The 19004-nt window shown below is 49.2% G+C and overlaps 1 protein-coding gene across 1 annotated transcript in view; it reads right to left on the bottom strand.

The window, feature by feature from the left end:
- The window catches only part of rnf13 (ring finger protein 13), a 253241-nt gene extending 247412 nt beyond the window's left edge, over positions 1-5829 (bottom strand). The window contains exon 1 of the mRNA XM_078564260.1: positions 5684-5829. The gene's annotated coding sequence lies outside the window, so the exon portion shown is untranslated. The remainder of the gene's footprint in view (positions 1-5683) is intronic.
- Positions 5830-19004: the final 13175 nt, after the last annotated feature.

The following is a 19004-nucleotide window of genomic DNA, read 5'->3' as shown; positions in this document are numbered from 1 at the left end:
TCACCTCCACCTTCTCAAGGGCGATTAGGGATGGGCAATAAATGCTGGCCTAGCCAATGACATCCATGCCCCACAAAATAATTTTTAAAAATAAACTAAGAGTAGGCCATGTGGTGCCTTGAACCTGCTCTGCCATTCAATATCACATTTGAACTTCTTCATTAACCATTTTCCTGTTCTCTTCCTCTACTCCCTTAGTACCCAAACATCTATCTCAGCCTTGAATATACTTATTGACTGAGCATTCAGAATCCTCTTGGGATAGAGAATTCCAAAGATCCACAACCCTTTGAGTGAAGAAATTTCAGTCCTAAATGGCTGACCCCTTATCATGAAACGATGACCCCCTAATTCTAGATTCTCCAGCCAGGGGAACTAGCCTCTCAGCATCAGCCTTCACAAACCCTCTCAGAATGTTATACGTTCCAATGAGATCACATCTCATTTTTAAGTCCAGAGAACATAGGTCCATTCTACTCAATTTGTCCTCGTTGGACAATCCTCTCAACCAAGGATCAATCTAATGAGCTTATGTTGCACTGCCTCCAAGGCAAGTATATCCTTCCTTAGGCAAAGGAGACCAAAACTGTACACAGTATTCCAGGTGTGCTTCACTAAAGCCCTATATAATTGCAAAATGTCCTTACTCTTACACTCCAATCCCTTCGCAATAAACATATCATTCATCTTCTAATTGCTTGTTCTACCTCCCTGTTAACATGCAAATCCCGCTGAACACCATCATTCACTCATCTTTCATCTTTAAATTGATTATTTGTTAACCAAAGATATTAAGGGATATGGGGCAAAGTCCAGTACATGAAGTTAAGTCACACATCAGTCATGATCTCAATGAACAGGCTTGAGGAGCTAAACAGCCCACTTGTTCCAATGTTGCTATGATTCACCATAGTCCACATATCACATGCCAAATACTTCTAGAGGTTTCCTGTGCTGTCAACCCGCGATGTTAAATAACAGTAGGTAGTGTTGGTCCGAACTCCCACCAGCACCAATCTGTTTCTATTCACTTCATACAACTACTAATTTTCTTGCCCAACAGAATCTCATGGCTGAGAGAACTATTAGAACAGCTCTTCCATAAAGTATTAATTACCTATTTCTACCGTCAAACAGCTCACTGTTAAGGCATCACACAAATATAAATTTCTCTAACTAAAATGAAGGTAATAAAATAAACTGTCACTATCTGCACCCCAAACACTCCCTCTGAAATGAACCTCAGTACTCCGAGTAAGATTGATCTCTTGCTGCAAAGTTCAAATTTATATAGTCTGACACAACAGCATAGCTACCAAGAAGAGATTGCCAGAGAATGGCTAATCACAGTCTTTTATAACCAATGACCTATTAATAAATGAATTATTTGTTAACCAAAGGTATTAAGGGATATGGGGCAAAGTTGGGTACATGAAGTTAGGTAACACATCAGCCATGATCTCAATGAACAAACTTGAGGGGCTAAACAGCCTACTTATTCCTATGTTGCTATGATTCATCGCAGCCCACATAACACATGTCAAAAACATCTAGGAGGTTACCTGAACTGTCAACCCTCTTGTGTTAAATAAGAGTACTGAATTTCATTTCATTTATGTAGCGCCTGTCACAACCTCAATGCTCTAAAATGCTTCACAACCAAGGAAGTTTCTTTAAGTGTAGGCACTCCTATAATGTAGGACTGGTGCAAAATCCATCGTGCGCGTCCCAAACAGAAAATTTGCTTTAAGTGGTATTGCTTTCAGATTAAAGCCAAATGGTCCCGATAGGATCTTTTATATGAAAGGGGGGGGGGGGGAGGGGTGGGGAGATTGGTTGAGCCAACCTAGATTTAAAATAATTAGCAAAAAAGCCATGGGTGAAAGATGAGATGCATTGCCTGAAAGGGTGGGGGGGCAGATTCAATAGTAATTTTCAAAAGGGAATTGGAAAAATAGTTAGAAAGGAAACATTTTTCAGGCAAATACTATGGGAAAGGAAGTGTGTAGTGGGATTAATTAGTAACTCTTTCAGAGTGTCAACACAGACATGATGGGCTAAACAGCCCTTCTTTGTTTTATGATTTGATAATTCCAGTTAATGAAACAGCAAAGCAATTGTTCTACACCTCACCCTGGAAGAAAAGTTATTCCACAAACATACTCCTCTACTTCTTTGAACCTTTAACGTTTCTCAGGCACACTGACGACTTCATTTAAAAGCTATACACAGCCACAGACATATCTTTTTAAAGGATGTAGGATTTTATGATTGAATTAGCAGTACTCATTTACAGAGCTAATCATGGTTTAACAAAGCAACTTCAAACGCTCACTCTGACTAATCAAACCATGACACTCTTCAGAGAGGGGTGTTCTGGGTCCTGAGCAACATTTCTCCCTCAACCAACATCTCAAAAACAGATCATCTGTCAAAAGAATCTTGTCATTTACCTCAGTGCTGTGGGATCTTACTGCACACAAATTGGATCCTATGTCCCCCGCATTACAACAGTGACTACACTCCAAAAGCACTTCACTGGCTGCTAAACATTCAGAGCATCCTAAAGCACTATTTATTCCTGACATTTTTAATCACTAGTGTATCCGATTTGTGCCTTATGGTTTAATGCTCCCTTACCCTTCCCCCACCACACATAGATTGCTACAGTTATAGTTATAGTTTTCATGTTTAACCCAATGTCTTTATTTCCCAATTGTTGCATGCTCAGGACCAGTCAAAGCCAACCAGCAACTGTTGCTACAACTGGCCAGGGGGCAGTTCTAACAAACAGAGCAGACAGCATCTATGGAAAGAGCATTCACTCAGCTATCTACTGACTCACCTGTTGAGCATTTCCAGCATTTTTTCTGTTTTTGTTTCACATTTCCAGTTTTTTTTTGCTTTATGTTTAGAACATTAGCACACTTGAATTATCTGGTTGCACAAAAAGGTAGGTACATAATGGAGCTGATCTGGCAATCAGCAGGTGGACAAATCCAGGAGGCTACAGCTCAGGGTAACAAGTGGGAAGGTGGAAATGCAGCTGGCAGCATCTGCTTGAAACTAAGCTTGTTTGACAGGTGGAGAGAGTCAGGTAAGAAATGAACAGCAGGCACTGCTACAGCAGACACCAACAGGACAAGACAACTATGACCAAGCTGAGAAATGGACAGATTTTACAGATCTTTGGTTGACAATGCTGAGGTTTCACCATCATTGAGCCACTTAGTCATTAGGCTACAGCACTTAAAAATGTTTTGGATCTTTTGGATCACACAGAAAAGACTCAGGTACAGTACAGTGAAGAAACATTTTGGCTTGGAGGAAAAGCACTGGTAATATTTTGACATTATCATTCGGCTGACCTGTAGAATGAAATACCTTCATAATAACCGTACAGCATGCAATCTGACTGCAATTTTAATTATTGCGGCCAGAACAAGATATGATTTTTTTAAAACTCGAACCACAAATGTTTTGGGCGTCGGATTTCCCATATATTCTCTTTCGTTTCCATGCTCTATGTTTCAAAGGCAGTAACTCCAAACGAACAAATAGTTGAGAAGTAAATATTTACCATGCACACAAACAAGCTTGCATTGTGGCCACTGATATTTTATAAACAGGCACGTAAACGACAGGAGAATGTTTCTGTAAACAGGACAAATGTTACCAAAAAAAACACAAAAGGCTGACTGTCAATGACAGGGGAGGCGGGGGTGGTTAGGGAGGGGGATGAAGGGCAGGGGGAGCGGGGGGATGGAGGGTGGGGGGGGAGCGGGGTGGTGAGGGAAAAGGGGGTGGGGTGGTAAGGAAAAAGGGAGAGGGGGTGGTGAGGGAGAGGAGGGTGGGGTGGGCAGGGGGTGAGGGAGAGGAGGGTGGGGGGGCAGGGTGAGGGAGAGGAGGGTGGGGGGGGTGGAGGAGGGTGGGGGGGGCAGGGGGTGAGAGGAGGGTGTAGGGGGCAGGGGGTGAGGGAGAGGAGGGTGAGGGAGAGGAGGGTGAGGGAGAGGAGGGTGAGGAGGGAGAGGAGGGAGAGGAGGGAGAGGAGGGAGAGGAGGGAGAGGAGGGAGAGGAGGGAGAGGAGGGAGAGGAGGGAGAGGAGGGAGAGGAGGGTGGGGGGGTGAGGGAGAGGAGGGTGGGGGGGGTGAGGGAGAGGAGGGTGGGGGGGGTGAGGGAGAGGAGGGTGGGGGGGGTGAGGGAGAGGAGGGTGGGGGGGTGAGGGAGAGGAGGGTGGGGGGTGAGGGAGAGGAGGGTGGGGGGGTGAGGGAGAGGAGGGTGGGGGGGTGAGGGAGAGGAGGGTGGGGGGGGTGAGGGAGAGGAGGGTGGGGGGGGGTGAGGGAGAGGAGGGTGGGGGGGGTGAGGGAGAGGAGGGTGGGGGGGGTGAGGGAGAGGAGGGTGGGGGGGGTGAGGGAGAGGAGGGTGGGGGGGGTGAGGGAGAGGAGGGTGGGGGGGGAGAGGGAGAGGAGGGTGGGGGGGAGAGGGAGAGGAGGGTGGGGGGGGAGAGGGAGAGGAGGGTGGGGGGGTGAGGGAGAGGGGTGTGGGGTGCTGAGGAAAAGGGGGTGGGGTGGTGAGGGAAAGGAGGGTGGGGGGGCAGGGGGTGAGGGAGAGGAGGGTGGGGGGGCAGGGGGTGAGGGAGAGGAGGGTGAGGGGCAGGGGGTGAGGGAAAGGGGGGTGAGGGAGAGGGGGTGGGGGGGTGAGGGAGAGGGGGTGGGGGGGTGAGGGAGAGGGGGTGGGGGGGTGAGGGAGAGGGGGTGGGGGGGTGAGGGAGTGTGGGTGGGGGGGTGAGGAGTGTGGGTGGGGGGTGAGGGAGAGGGGGTGGGGGTGAGGGAGAGGGGGTGGGGGGGGTGAGGGAGAGGGGGTGGGGGGGTGAGGGAGAGGGGGTGGGGGGGGTGAGGGAGAGGGGGTGGGGGGGGTGTGAGGGAGAGGGGGTGGGGGGGGTGTGAGGGAGAGGGGGTGGGGGGGTGAGGGAGAGGGGGTGGGGGGGTGAGGGAGAGGGGGTGGGGGGTGAGGGAGAGGGGGTGGGGGGGGTGAGGGAGAGGGGGTGGGGGGGGTGAGGAAGAGGGGGTGGGGGGGGGTGAGGGAGAGGGGGTGGGGGGGGGTGAGGGAGAGGGGTGGGGGGGGGGTGAGGGAGAGGGGGTGGGGTGGGGGGGTGAGGGAGAGGGGGTGGGGGGGGGAGGGAGAGGGGGTGGGGGGGTGAGGGAGAGGGGGTGGGGGGGTGAGGGAGAGGGGTGGGGGGGTGAGGGAGAGGGGGTGGGGGGGTGAGGGAGAGGGGGTGGGGGGGGTGAGGGAGAGGGGGTGGGGGGGGTGAGGGAGAGGGGGTGGGGGGGTGAGGGAGAGGGGGTGGGGGGGGTGAGGGAGAGGGGGTGGGGGGGTGAGGGGGCAGGACGTCGCCTTCTGCATTTTAATGAAGCCGAGTCACCGTCTAAAGCTCAAAATAAAGTTTACAAGAAGGACTGGCTGCGTATTTCAGGAGGAAGTGAGACTCCTGCCACCACCCAAACAATAAAACAGCCACAGTTTTCAGCCCAGGAGCTGGAGTTGGTGATTTCCCCCCCACCCTTGTTATTAACAAGCCGCCCAGTGCTGCAGCTTTTGACCGCGGCCTGTTGGAGATGGGATTGAGCCTCACCCACACCGCCCTCTCCCCTTGACTCAAACCCCGGCTTCTGCTCCCTCTTACCTGGCACTAGAAGCTCCCTGTCCCGGATTGAACAATAAATAATAAACAGGCAGAAGAGTCGAGCCACATGAGTGCGAAGGAGATACAAACTCCCCGGAGACTAGAGCTGAAGCCAGCGTCACCAGAGAAACCGCACTGAGCCCGCCCCCTCGGCTGTCCATCACTTGGGAGACTGACCCCGCCCCCTCAGCTGTCCATCACCTGCGAGCCCGACCCCGCCCCCTTCGGCTGTCCATCACTTGGGACACTGCCCGCCTCTCAGCCTACCAGCACCCGGGAGGCTGACCCCCCCCCCCCCCTCAGCTGTCCATCACCGGCTAAACTGGCCCCGCCCCCTCAGCTGCCCATCGCTCGGGGAGACTGACCCCTCCCCCTCAGCTTCAGTGGGAAGCAGAGGCATCCTGGTATTGTCACTGGACTAGTATTGCAGAAACCCAGGGTAATGCTCTGGGGATAAAAACAAAAAGCTAAAAGCTACTGCGGATGCTGGAAATCCAAAACAAAATAAAAACAGAATTACCTGGAAAAACTCAGCAAGCCCGGCAGCATCGGCGGAGAAGAAACCAGTCAACACTTCGAGCCCTCATGTTCTGCCGAAGGGCCATGAGGGCTCGAAGCGTTGACTGGTTTCTTCTCCGCCGATGCTGCCGGGCTTGCTGAGTTTTTCCAGGTAATTCTGTTTTTATTTTGTAATGCTCTGGGGACCCAGGTTTGAATCCCACCACAGCAGATGGTGAAATTTGAATTCAATAAAAACCTGGAATTAAAAGTCTAGTGATGACCACGAAACTATTACATGTCTTCCATCTTCCTTAACCGAGGTTTCCCACCCACTGTGGTTGACAGGGCCCTCAACGTGTGTCAGAGCATCTCCTGCGCCTCTGATATTGACACAGAATATTGGAGCTATGTCGTCTTATCTATTCATCACACCTTCCTCTCCCTCCCAGAACCATGATAGGGTCCCCCTTGTCCTCACTTTTCACCCCACCAGCCTCCGCATTCAAAGGATCATCCTCCGCCATTACCGCCAACTCCAGCATGATGCCACCACCAAACACATCTTCCCCTCACACCACCAACCCCCCCCAACCCCATCAGCATTCTGTAGGGGCCTTTCCCTCCGGGACACCCTGGTCCACTCCTCCATCACCCCCAACCCCCTCATCCCCCTCCCATGGCACCTTTGCATGCAATCGCAGAAGGTGCAACACCTGCCCCTTTACCTCCTCCCTCCTCACTACCCAAGGGCCCAAACACTACTTTCAGGTGAAGCAGCTCTTCACTTACACCTCCTTCAATTTGGTCTACTGCATTCTCTGCTCCCAATGTGGGCTTTTCTACATTGGAGAGACCAAACGCAGACTGGGTGACCGCTTTGTGGAACACCTTCAGTTTGTCCACAAGCATGACCCAGACCTTCCTGTCGCTTGCCATTTCAACGCACCATCCTGCTCTCTTGCCCACATGTCCGTCCTTGGTCTGCTGCAATGTCCCAGTGAAGCCCAACACAAACTGGAGGAACAGCACCTCATCTTCCGATTGGGCACTTTACAGCCTTCTGGACTTAACATTAAGTTCAGCAACTTCAGACTATACTCACCCCCCTTTTTAAATATTCATTTTTATTTTTTTTATGCTTTATTTTTCACCCACTTATTTTTATTTTTATTTATTTTTATTTGTATTAATTTATTCATTGTTTTATCCCCACCTTTCAGTCTATTTTCGATCTTTTTTCCCCACCACCGCCCACTCCCCCCACCCCACCCCCACAAGGGCCATCTGTCACTTGTTCATGTTCTTTTCAGAGTGCTCACCCTTGTCCTGCTTTTATCACAATGTCACTATCAGCACCCCCTTTAGCCCTTACCACTACCATTAACACCTCCTTTATCCTTTTGTTCATGACATCTTTGACAATCTCTCCTTTGCCCCTACCTATCGCTGGCCTTCTATCCAGTTTCACCTGCTTCACCAGCCCCCCCCACTCCCCGCCTTAAACAGTATAAATTTCATCATATTTTTACATTCTCTTTAGCTCTGAAGAAGTGTCATACGGACTCGAAATGTTAACTCTGTTTTTCTCTCCACAGATGCTGTTAGACCTGCTGAGTTTTTCCAGCATTTTCTGCTTTTGTTTCGGATTCCCAACACCCACAGTATTTTGCTTTTGACCATGAAACCATTGTCAATTGTAAAAACCCATCTGGTTCACTAATGTCCTTTAGGGAAGAAAATCTGCCATCCTTGCCTGTGACTCCAGGCACACAGTAATGTGATTGACTCTTAACTACCCTCTGAAATGGCCCAGCAACCCACTCAGTTGTATCAAAACACTAGAAAATCAAAAAGGATTGGAACCACCCAGCACCAGAAATGACAACGGCAAACTCAACCGTGCCAAACCAGCAAAGTCTTCCTTCTAACATCTTGAGGCTAGTGCCAAAATTGGGAGAGCTGTCTCACAGACCAGTCAAGCAACAGCCATGCATAATCATACTCACGGAATCGTACCTCAGAGACAATGTCCCAGACACCACCATCACCATCCCTGGGTATGTGCTGTCCCACCAGGAAGACAGGCCCAGCACAGGTGGCTGCACAGTGGTATGCAGCCGGGAGGCACTTGCCCTGGGAGTACTCAACATCAGCTCTGGACCCCATGAAGTCTCAAAGCATCAAGCCAAACATGGGCAAGGAAACCTCCTGCTGATTACCATGTACCGCCCCCTCCCCCTCAGCTGATGATTCAGTGCTCCTCCATGTTGAACACCACTTGGAGGAAGCACTGAGGGTGTTAAGAGTGCAGGATGAACTCTGGGTGCGGGACTTCAATGTCCATCACAAAGTGTGGCTCAGAAGCACCATTACCGATCAAGGTGGCTGAGTCCTAAAGGATATTGCTGCTAGACTGCATCTTCAGCAGGTGGTGAGGGAACAAACAAGAGAGAAAAACATACTTGACCTCATCCTCACTAATCTGCCTGCCGCAGATGCATCTGTCCATGTCAGTATCAGTAGGAGTGACCATGCATAGTTGTTGTGGAGACGAAGACCCACCTTCACATTGAGGATACCCACCATCACATTGTGTGCCACTACCACCATGCTAAATAGGATAGGTTTCAACCAGGTCTAGCAACTCGACTGGGAAACCATGAGGCGCTGTGGGCTATCAGCAGCAGAATTGTACTCAACCACAAACTGTGACCTCATAGCCAAGCATATCCCCTACTCCACCAATACCACCTCAAGCCATGGGATCAACCCTGGTTCAATGAAAAATGAAGGAGGGCATGCCAGGAGCAGCACCAGGCATACCTAAAAATGAGGTGTCAACCTGGTGAAGCCTCAACACAGGACTACTTGCGTACCAAAAAGCTGAAGCAGCAAGTGATAGACAGAGCTAAATGCTTTCATAACCAACAGATCAGATCTAAGCTCTGCAGTCTGCCACATCTAGTCATGAATGGTGGTGAACAGTTAAACAACTCGCTGGAGGAGTGTCATTTTTTTTTCATAATATTTTTCTGATTAATTGTGAAGTAGGTTTATGGGGTCAAGTATAGTTGGGTCTGTGTGTAATGTAATTACATTTGGAGTCAAGTTTAAATCATCAAAAGAAGCTGGGAGCTTGACATGTTAATGTGTAAACATGTTTGCTGGCTTAGCATGTAAGGTGTGAAGGCAATCCACATTTTTACATAAATGAAGGGATATTTGGATTTCAAAGGGATCTTAGTCTGTTTACGACTAGACGGACAAGCAAGGCTAAGGAATGTGTTTATTTTTCCCAAAGGTTATTGATAATATATTGGCAACATTAAAGTTTTACATTATGAGGAAGATACTGTTTCAAAGACATATGGAACAATAGAATTTACATATTAAAAAGAGAGAAACATATATAAGGGAGAATGAAAGGTTATGTGTCAGAAGGCCATGTAAGATCTAACAGAAGTGTATGAAATAGCCTTAATGAAGCCTTCAGCATTTATGCATAAGTCTGCTGTCTTACAAGGCTGAAGTTGGGGAAAAACCATTTGGAATTCCACTGTCCAGAGTATTGTGTTAACTTGCTGAGTTTGTTTTAAATCTAAAATCTATTTTTGGACCGTTGCCTTAAAGGGAGTGCAACTGGGGGTTAGGTTAATTAGGAATTATTAGGAGTTATTATAGTAGTAGTTGTAATCTTACGTATGTCCTTGACATCTTTTATTTCATTAGTAAATATTTTAATTTCGTTTTTTTAAATCTCTAAAGATCTTGGTGGATTAATTACTTCTGAATTCAGTGCACACATCTTGTAATAAATACAAATTGCAAAACCATTGTGATACAGTGAGCAAGTTTCCCTCATGGATTTGGTACACCTGACACACATCATCTGCCACGTCATAACAAGAAGGCTCCACAAATATCCCCATCCTCAATGATGGGGGAGACCAGCACATCAGTGCAAAAGGTAAGGCTGAAACATTTGGAACAATCTTCAGCCAGGAGCGTTGAGTGGATGATCCATCTTTCTCTCCTTCGGAGGGCCCCAGCATCGCAGATGCCAGTGTTCAGCAAATTTGATTCACTCCACGTGATATCAAGAAGCAACTGAAGGCACTGGATACTGTAAAGGCTATGGGTCCTGACAATATTCCGGATATAGTACTGAAGACGTGCTCCAGAATTTTCTGCGCCCCTAGCCAAGTTGTTCCAGTACAGCTACAACACTGGCATCTACCCGGCAATGTAGAAAATTGTCCAGGTATGTCCCGTACCCAAAAAGCTGGACAAATCCAACCCGGTCAATTACCCATCAGTCTACTCTCCATCATCAGGAAAGTGATCAACAGTGCTATCAAACAACATTTGCTTAGCAATAACCTGCTTACTGATGTTCAATTTGGATTCCGCCAGGGTCAGTCAGCTCCTGACCTCATTACAGCCTTGGTTCAAACATGGACAAAGAGCTAAACTCCAGCGGTGAGGTGAGGATGACTGCCCTTGGCATCAAGGCAGCATATGACCCAATGTGGCATCAAGGCACCCTAGCAAAACTGGAGTCGATGAGAATCAGGGGGAAAACTCTCCACTGGTTGGAGTCATGCATAGCACAAAGGAAGATGGTTGTGGTTGTTGGAGGTCAATCATCTCAGTTCCAGGGCATCACTACAGGAGTTCCTCAGAGTGGTGACCTCAGCCCAACCACCTTCAGGTGCCACAGAAGTGCCAGACAATGACCATCTCCAACAAGAGAGAATCCAACCATTGCCCCTTGATGTTCAATGGCATTAGCATCATTGAATCCTCCACTATCAACATTCTGGGGATACCAATGACCTGAAACTGAACTGAATTAGTTACATAAGTACTGTGGCTACAAGAGCAGGTCCGCGGCTAGGAATCCTGCGACGAGTAACTCACCTCCTGACTCCCCAAAGCCTTTCCACCATCTCCAAGGCACAAGTCAGGAGTGTGATGCAATACTCTCCACCTGCCTGGATGAGTGCAGCTCCAACAACACTCAAGAAGCTTTAAACTATTCAGGACGAAGCAGCCTGCTCATTAGCACCCCATTCACAACCATTCACTCTCACCACCACCGGCGCACAGCGGTAGCAGTGTGTACCATCTACAGGATGCACTGCAGGAACTCACCAAGCCTCCTTAGACAGCACCTTCCAAACCCACAACTACTACCATCTAGAAGGACAAGGGTCACAGATAGATGGGAACACCACCAGCAGCAAGTTCCCTTGCAAGACACTCAACATCCTGACTTGGAAATATATCACCATTCCTTTGCTGTCACTGGGTCAAAATTCTGGAACTCCCTCCCTAACAAGTCAGGAGTGTGATGGAATACTCCCCACTTGCCTGGATGATTGCAGCTCCCACAACACTCAAGAAGCTTGACACTGTCCAGGACAAAGCAGCCCCTTGATTGGCACCACATTCACAAACATTCACTCCCTCCACCACCAATGCACAGTAGTAGCAGTGTGCACCATCTACAAGATGCAGTGCAGGAATTCAGCAAGGCTCCTTCGACAGCATGTTCCAAACCCATGACCACTACCATCTAGAAGGACAAGGGGAGCAAATAGATGGGAACACCACCACCTGGAAGATCCCCTCCAAGTCACTCACCATCCTGACTTGGGAATATATCGCTGTTCCTTTACTGTCACTGAGTCAAAATCCTGGAACTACCTTTCTAACAGCACTGTGGGTGTACCTACACCACATGGACTGCAGCAGTTCAAGAAGGCAGCTCACCACCACCTTCTCAAGGGCAACTAGGGATGAGCAATTGAAGCCCATATCCCATGAATGAAAAAAAAAATTTGCTGGGTGTATTTACATATTTGCTGAGTGTATTTGCACATTTCCTAGGTATATTTATACATTGATCGCAGAATAGGTCAGCAAGACTGTTCACGCAGCTCATCATACTGGAAGGACATCACAATTGCATTTATCTACTTATATTAATTCTAGGGATTTTTTTGCTTCCACTGAGATGCCAAAAGTTTTTGATCTTTCAATCACTTCCTGGAATTTGCTTCTCCCTTAATTGTCAACAACAATTACAACTTGCAGCATATAGCACTCCGCACAGAATAATCCCAAGACGCTTACCAATGTAAACAACAACCCAGGGAGAGGTTACAGTGGATGTTCAATGGTTGTCCAATGGATCTGAATGTACCTTCAACACTGCATTGGAGTGAGTGTTGGTCTAAGCTATTTTCCCCCTAGAGGTTTGAGTGGGGCTTTGTGGTGTGGTGGGGGTTCGGGCAGGGGTTGGGGGTGGGGGGGTGGTGTCCCCTCGATCAAAGGCACTCAGTGCCTGAATGAGAGCCTTGACTTCACAACCTCAGAATGCCCAAGTGCTTTGTAGCCAATGAAGTTCTCCTTAAGTGTGGCCGCTGTTATGATGCAAGAAAAGAACAGCCAATTTGCACACAGCAAGCTCCCACAAACAGCAATGTGATAATGACCAGGTAACCTGTTTTCCAGTGATGCTGATCGAGGGATAAATATTGGGCCTGGGTGCCAGGGTGATTTCCCCTGTTGTTCTTCAAAGTAGTGCTATGGGATCCAATAATCAGAAGAAGAAAGTAGAGAAAGTCCCAACATCTTCCCCTATACACAGAAAAAAAATGAGGGTGAAGATTTAAGCACCAGAGACACTAGATGTAGCAAAATTGATTCAAGTCATTTTTAAGTCCTTGGTTCTATGTGAATTCAGATGCAATTTGAAAAAAATCTGTGACTGTGACGGGCATAAAAACAGAAAATGCTGCCAATACTCAGCAGGTTATGTCAACATCTGTGGAGAGAGAAGCAGAGTTAACATTTCAAGTCAGCCACCTTACATCAGGAGTGGAAAACGTTAGAGATGAAAGGTGGTTGGGGCAAGGACTAAAGGAAGGTCTGTGACACATCTGTGATAGGATGGAAGAGAGGAGCGGTAAAATGACAGAAGAGTTAGACTTACAGAGCCATGGGGAATGGTGATGAGGCAAGAAAGGAAACAAAAGATGTGCCTAGTGTAGGTGTGCTGCTGAGTGAAAGAAAAAAAAAACAGAACAAGCAAAGAAAAGGAAACAAAATGGGGCAGAGATTTGTAAAGGGTTTGATCAATGCTCGCCTACCCTTGCTGTTGGTTCTTGACTTTAGGATTTTATAAAGGACAAACTCAGAGGGACAAAGGGGTTTAGGCTCAACCACAAACTTATTTATTGACAGGACACCTCCACTGCCCCTAATACAAGAGCTCTAAACTAGTGTAACGACACCGCACAACACTCTAAACCACAAACTCATTTATAAAACTCCACTGAAAAGCAGAACCACAGGCAAAACCCCTCATTTCTGCCCCAAAACTTACTCATTCCAACTCAAACCCCCTTTTAGGAATTAGTTACTACCCTTAAAGGTATCCTTAATTCTCAACCCCAAAATCCATGGATCTGGCTGATACTTACAACTCCCCACACGGTTGGTTGCTCCGGTGTGAACTGTAGATCTGTGAATCAGGTTGACTGTTCCTGATCCTCGTTGGTGACTGCAGTGTCAGATTCCACGGTCTTGGCTTTTCTATTACAAACCTTGTTTATAGCATCAAAGTACATTTCCTGGAGCACATTCTGTTTGGACGGTCGGTGCTTAGCACCCCTTAATCTCTTTAGTCTGGTTTCTGCCTTGGTTCAGACAATCCATTCATTGCGATGTTGTTTCCACGACCGGAACAATGGGCCCCATCCCAGTGTGATGTCTCTGGATCTCATGTTAATGTGCATGTGATAAGATCCCTATCTCCTTAGCTGTTTTCGATGTTTGTTTGTGTGATGCCTGTTGTCTAGGGCCATTTGCTGAGATGGTCTCCCAGTTTCTTTAACTGAATTGTCTGATTACACCTGCTTTGTGTCTTTGAGATGATAATGTCCCAGTATCTTTACACAGTATCGATTTGGTTTCGCTATTGACATGTTTGAACATTAACCCCTGCCTCTGTGTTGAGACTTGGCCTGTTTTGGCCTGGTTTTGTTTTGCAGTGTTTATGTCCATGAAGCGAGGTCTTTGGGGTTTTTATATTTAATAAAGTCCAGTTGGAGGGGATTCCGATCCTACAATTAAGGTCTGAAATTGTTGAACTCAATGTTGAGTCCAAAAGGCTATAAAGTGCCCAATTGAAAGGTAAGGTGCTGTTCCTGATGTTGACCTTCATTAGAACAATGCAGCGTGCCTAGGACAGGGATGTCAGCATGACAGCAAGGTGAGATCAAGCAATTGTGACGGGCAGCTCTGCACATTCATAACCATGCAAAGTAGCGTCAGCCTCACATCAGAATAAACTGTGATATTACTTATAATATCATAATATAATATAATTATATAATATATTATATAATATTATAATATATAACTGCGGATGCTGGAAATCCAAATGTGATATTACTTAGCCTTGAAGTTTCTTGAGACACAAAATAATATAATATATAATATAAATAATATATGTTATAGCAGAGAAAAAAATCCACTTGACTCATTATGCCTGTGCGAATTCAACTCAAGCTATCTATTTTACTCCCATTTGGTCTGGAACTACCTCAGTTTCATGCCATGGGCTGGATTTTATGTGCCCCCACCAGGCATGTTTTTGTCGGGGGGCACATAAATGGATTACTACCTCACTACCTTCCTGCCCAACCTGAGCTAACCCCAGAACACAGTAGGTGAGTGGGCAGCAAAATCGGCAGCCCACCCGCCATATGTAAATAAATAATTAAAGGTCTATAAGGCCTGTTACCAAGCCTATTGACCTGGACGCTGTGGGCAGGCAGGCAGGCTGTTTTTTATGGCCTTCATGAAAAAGGGCAGGAAGGAATGGGAGGAACCTCATTCCAGGGGGTGTCCTTTGTGCAATGGGACCACTCCCCAAAATGTCACCCCTCACTTACCCTCCAAAAGCTGGACTGCCTGCCCCACTCTTCCCCCTCCCTGGGCTCTAGAATCCTTCCCCGCCCTAAAATGCTAAGACTTACCTTTCTGGGACAGCCATCCATCTTCTTTGTTCTCCTTCCTGCAGTCCTGGCAGTGCTCATTACTGAGCTCTGGCTCAGTTACTGCTGGAGCTACTGGCTAATTAATTGGCCAGCAACTCACAAGGACAGGACTTCCTCCCACTGAGGGACGGAAGTCCCACTCTCAGCCAATTAACCTGCCCCCAGCATGTTACGGCTGAGGGTGGGCTTGTTCCGGTTGTGCTGGCTTCTGGCCGACTTTCCTTCAGGGGGGTTGAGAGCGGGAAGCAGTCTACCATGCCTCCCCTCTCCCCTACCCCCACCTCCCCCACCACCTCCACCCTCCCACCACCCCCACCACCACCCCCACTGTAAAATGCAGCCCCAGCTGTAGCCTGTAATTGGATCAAAACAAAGTTAAAATGGCTATGGTGCTTGATTAGAAACCCAGAGTTCATGAGCTCACAAACGCCAGGGCAAGTTGTGGAGGCCGCTTCTCGGCCTTTTGGCTAAGATCAAGTGTTGCAGGGGCGACACCATGGTCCTGCCAAGGCAAGGTCGGGATGGAAGGGCGATAACCAATCGCAATCCAAATCCATACCGTGGGTTACCTATCACCGTCCGAGTCACGGTGAACCACAGCGAAGGAGGATCACCTATGGATCGGGGCTTCTTCACCAGGAGGATCCTGTTGAAGGCGTGCGGCTTCCAAGCTCCGGAGATCTTCACCCTGCATGACTCCCGCAAAGGTGGTTATTTTGACGTGACGTTCAAGCGGGTGGCAGACTGCGTCCGGCTCCTGAGGGTGTTCGAGGAGAAGAGAGACCTGCCGGAGATGAAGATCCTGACGGCGGAGCCGCACTTTTCTCTGCCGTTGCAACGGGAACGTGTGGTGATGGTGCATGTGTACAACCCCTTCGTCCCTGTCGCCGACGTGGTCACCTTCCTCACCAGGTACTTCGATAAGGTGGGGAGCGGCACCGAGATTCGAGACGACTTGGGGATCTGGACAGGCAAACGCCTGTTTAAGGTCACGCTAAAGACCGATGGTAAGGGAGCCATTTTCCACCCTCCTTCCAGTTTCGCTATCGGGAGAAACCGGGGCTACCTGGTCTACGCTGGGCAACCCAAGCATTGTCGCTCATGCGGCAAGGCTGGTCATGTGGCGGCCAACTGCAGCGCCTCCCTCTGCAAGATCTGCAAACAGGAAGGGCACCAGACAAAAGACTGCAAACAGGCCAAGTGCTGCAACCTGTGTGGCGAGGCAAGTCACCTCTACAGGACCTGCCCCAAACGCTGCCGTACTTACGCACAGGCAGCCAAAGCCGACCAGGGGGAAGCAGAAGAAATGTTCCGTGTCACTCCAACCACCAAGGCCCCCAGGGAGCTCAACGGGACAAAGGAGGACACAGAGAGAGACAAGGTGGAGAAAGAGATTGAGGCAACAGAGAGCCAATCAACAGCACTACCCCCTGAACCTCCCAGTCCTCAGGACAGCGAATCAATGGAGGAGGAGGCAGCAGTGGAAAAGCAGCAGGGGGAGTGGCGGACGGTGAAGAACAAGAAAAGTAAGAAGGAGCGAAGAAGAAGCAAAGGCACTTCCCAGAGAAGCGGCAAGAGGCGTCTCCCATCCGACACGGATGACAAGGGCAGCAGCTCTTCGGATGATGAAGTGCCAGGGCGGCACCGACAGAAGAGGTGGCAAAGCTCCAGGGCGTTGGAGGACGAGACACCCGAGCTCCAGAAAATTGGAGACAACAAGGAGACCAGCGCACCCCAACTTTGCCTGCAACCTGAGGAGGCCAGTGCACCACAGCCCCTGGAATCTGGGAGCAGTGAGGCAATCATCGCACCCCAGCTCCAGGAAGCCGGGAACAGCAACACCCCAGAGGGGGTGAGTTTTGGAGAAGCTTCTCCAGCAAAGGTCATCTCAAAACCCGCTCTCTACGTGAACCTCCAGATGCCACCGGAGCAGAACACGGCCAAGGAGATCTACCTCAGCCCATCCAAAGTGAAGGAATTTGAGCTCACTACGGGTATGAAGGAGCAGACTAAAGGTCTGGGACTCTCAGAGACAGTGGGTTTGGTAGGAGAATAAATGCTTTAAAATGGGTTTAAAGATTGTATCCATAAATGTGCGTAGCATTAAATCTACTACGCGATGTGTTGCGACCTTGGACTACCTAGCCAAGGTCAAAGCTGACCTGTTGTTTCTGCAGGAGTGTGCGATACCGCACCTCAGCTCCTACAGGCAATGGTCACGATGGTGGTCCCACGGGCCATCGATCTGGTCGGGCGGAAACGACTCTCGTTCCTCCGGCCTGGGTATTCTGCTGCGGGGAGGCAACTTCACCGTCTCCGAAGTCAAGGAGGTGGTGGGCGGGCGACTCCTCGTAGCAGACGTAATGTACAAGAACGCTCCACTCCGGTTAATTAACGTGTATGGCCCGGCACAAGGGGCTGAGTGGCTGGAGGTTTTTCAGCAGCTCCCACTGCTGCTGGCGACCTCCAGGCCGGTCATTCTGGGCGGGGACTTCAACTGCATCATCGATGCGGCTGGACGATCCGGCAGGGCCGGAAGCAGATTGGACGCTACGTCCAGATCCCTGATGGAAACAGTTAAGGATGCCAAGCTGCACGACGTCTTCAGCAACCCTGCAGACGGAGCGCAGCGTAGATACACCTGGTCGCGGCCAGACGGGTCCATTCGTTCCAGGATAGACTTCCTGTTTGTGTCCCGTGCATTCACAGTCAGATCCACCGACGTCAAGCCGGTGTTCTTCTCTGACCACTGCCTCCTACTGGCGGACTGCCACTTGGAGAAGGACCTGAGGGTGGGCAGGGGGGCATGGAAGCTAAATGTGCAACTGCTGACCCCAGAGAACATTGAGGAGCTCAAGAGGGATTACAAAGGTTGGAGAACCATGAAACCCCTCTTTGAGTCCCTGACACACTGGTGGGAAGCGATCAAGGGAAGCATCAAGAGGTTTTTCATCCTCAAAGGCACCCAGAAAGCTAGAAAGGAACAGAGGGAAATGTCCCGACTCCAGAAAAAGATGCAGAATCTGCTCCGGCTGCAGTCGATGGGGGTCGATGTCAAGGAGGAGCTCCAAGAGGTGAAGGGCCAGCAAGCCTCGCACTTTGCCTCGGAGGCCTCCAAGATCATCTTCCGTTCCAGAGTCTGCTCCGTGGAGCAGGATGAGACGTGCTCACGTTTCTTCTTCCAAAAGGTACACAGAGAGCGCTCTGTGATCAGCAGCCTGAAGGAAGAAGACGGCTCAGTAAAGTCATCACGGTCCGACATTCTGAGGATCAGCAAATCCTTTTACGCCGGATTGTATGACGTGAAGCCCACGGACAGCACGGCCTCCCAGTCCTTCCTGTCCTCTATCACGGAGGTCTTAGATGACAGTACGCGGGAGAGCCTGGACAAACCGCTAACTCCTGACGAACTGACTAAGGCCCTCGAGTCCTTCGAGAAGAGTAAAACCCCCGGAAGCGACGGCTTGCCGGCGGAGTTGTATTCGGCTCTGTGGGACTTGATCGGCCCAGACCTGCTAGGGGTGTACGAGAGTATGCTCCTGGCCGGTAGCATGTCAGAATCCATGAGGAAAGGCATCATCACCCTCATCTACAAGCACAAGGGGGAAAGGGAGGAAATTAGAAATTGGCGACCCATTTCACTGTTGAATGTGGACTATAAGATTCTGTCCAAGGTCATCGCCAATCGGGTCAAATCCGCTCTGGAATTGGTGATTCACCCTGACCAGACCTGCTCTGTGCCAGGCAGG

The sequence above is a fragment of the Cetorhinus maximus genome, chromosome 19 (assembly GCF_964194155.1).
Source record: "Cetorhinus maximus chromosome 19, sCetMax3.hap1.1, whole genome shotgun sequence".
In the NCBI taxonomy this organism is placed as follows: Eukaryota; Metazoa; Chordata; class Chondrichthyes; order Lamniformes; family Cetorhinidae; genus Cetorhinus; species Cetorhinus maximus.
Note: the sequence above shows the minus strand (reverse complement) of the source record. Positions and strands in the feature narration are given on the sequence as shown.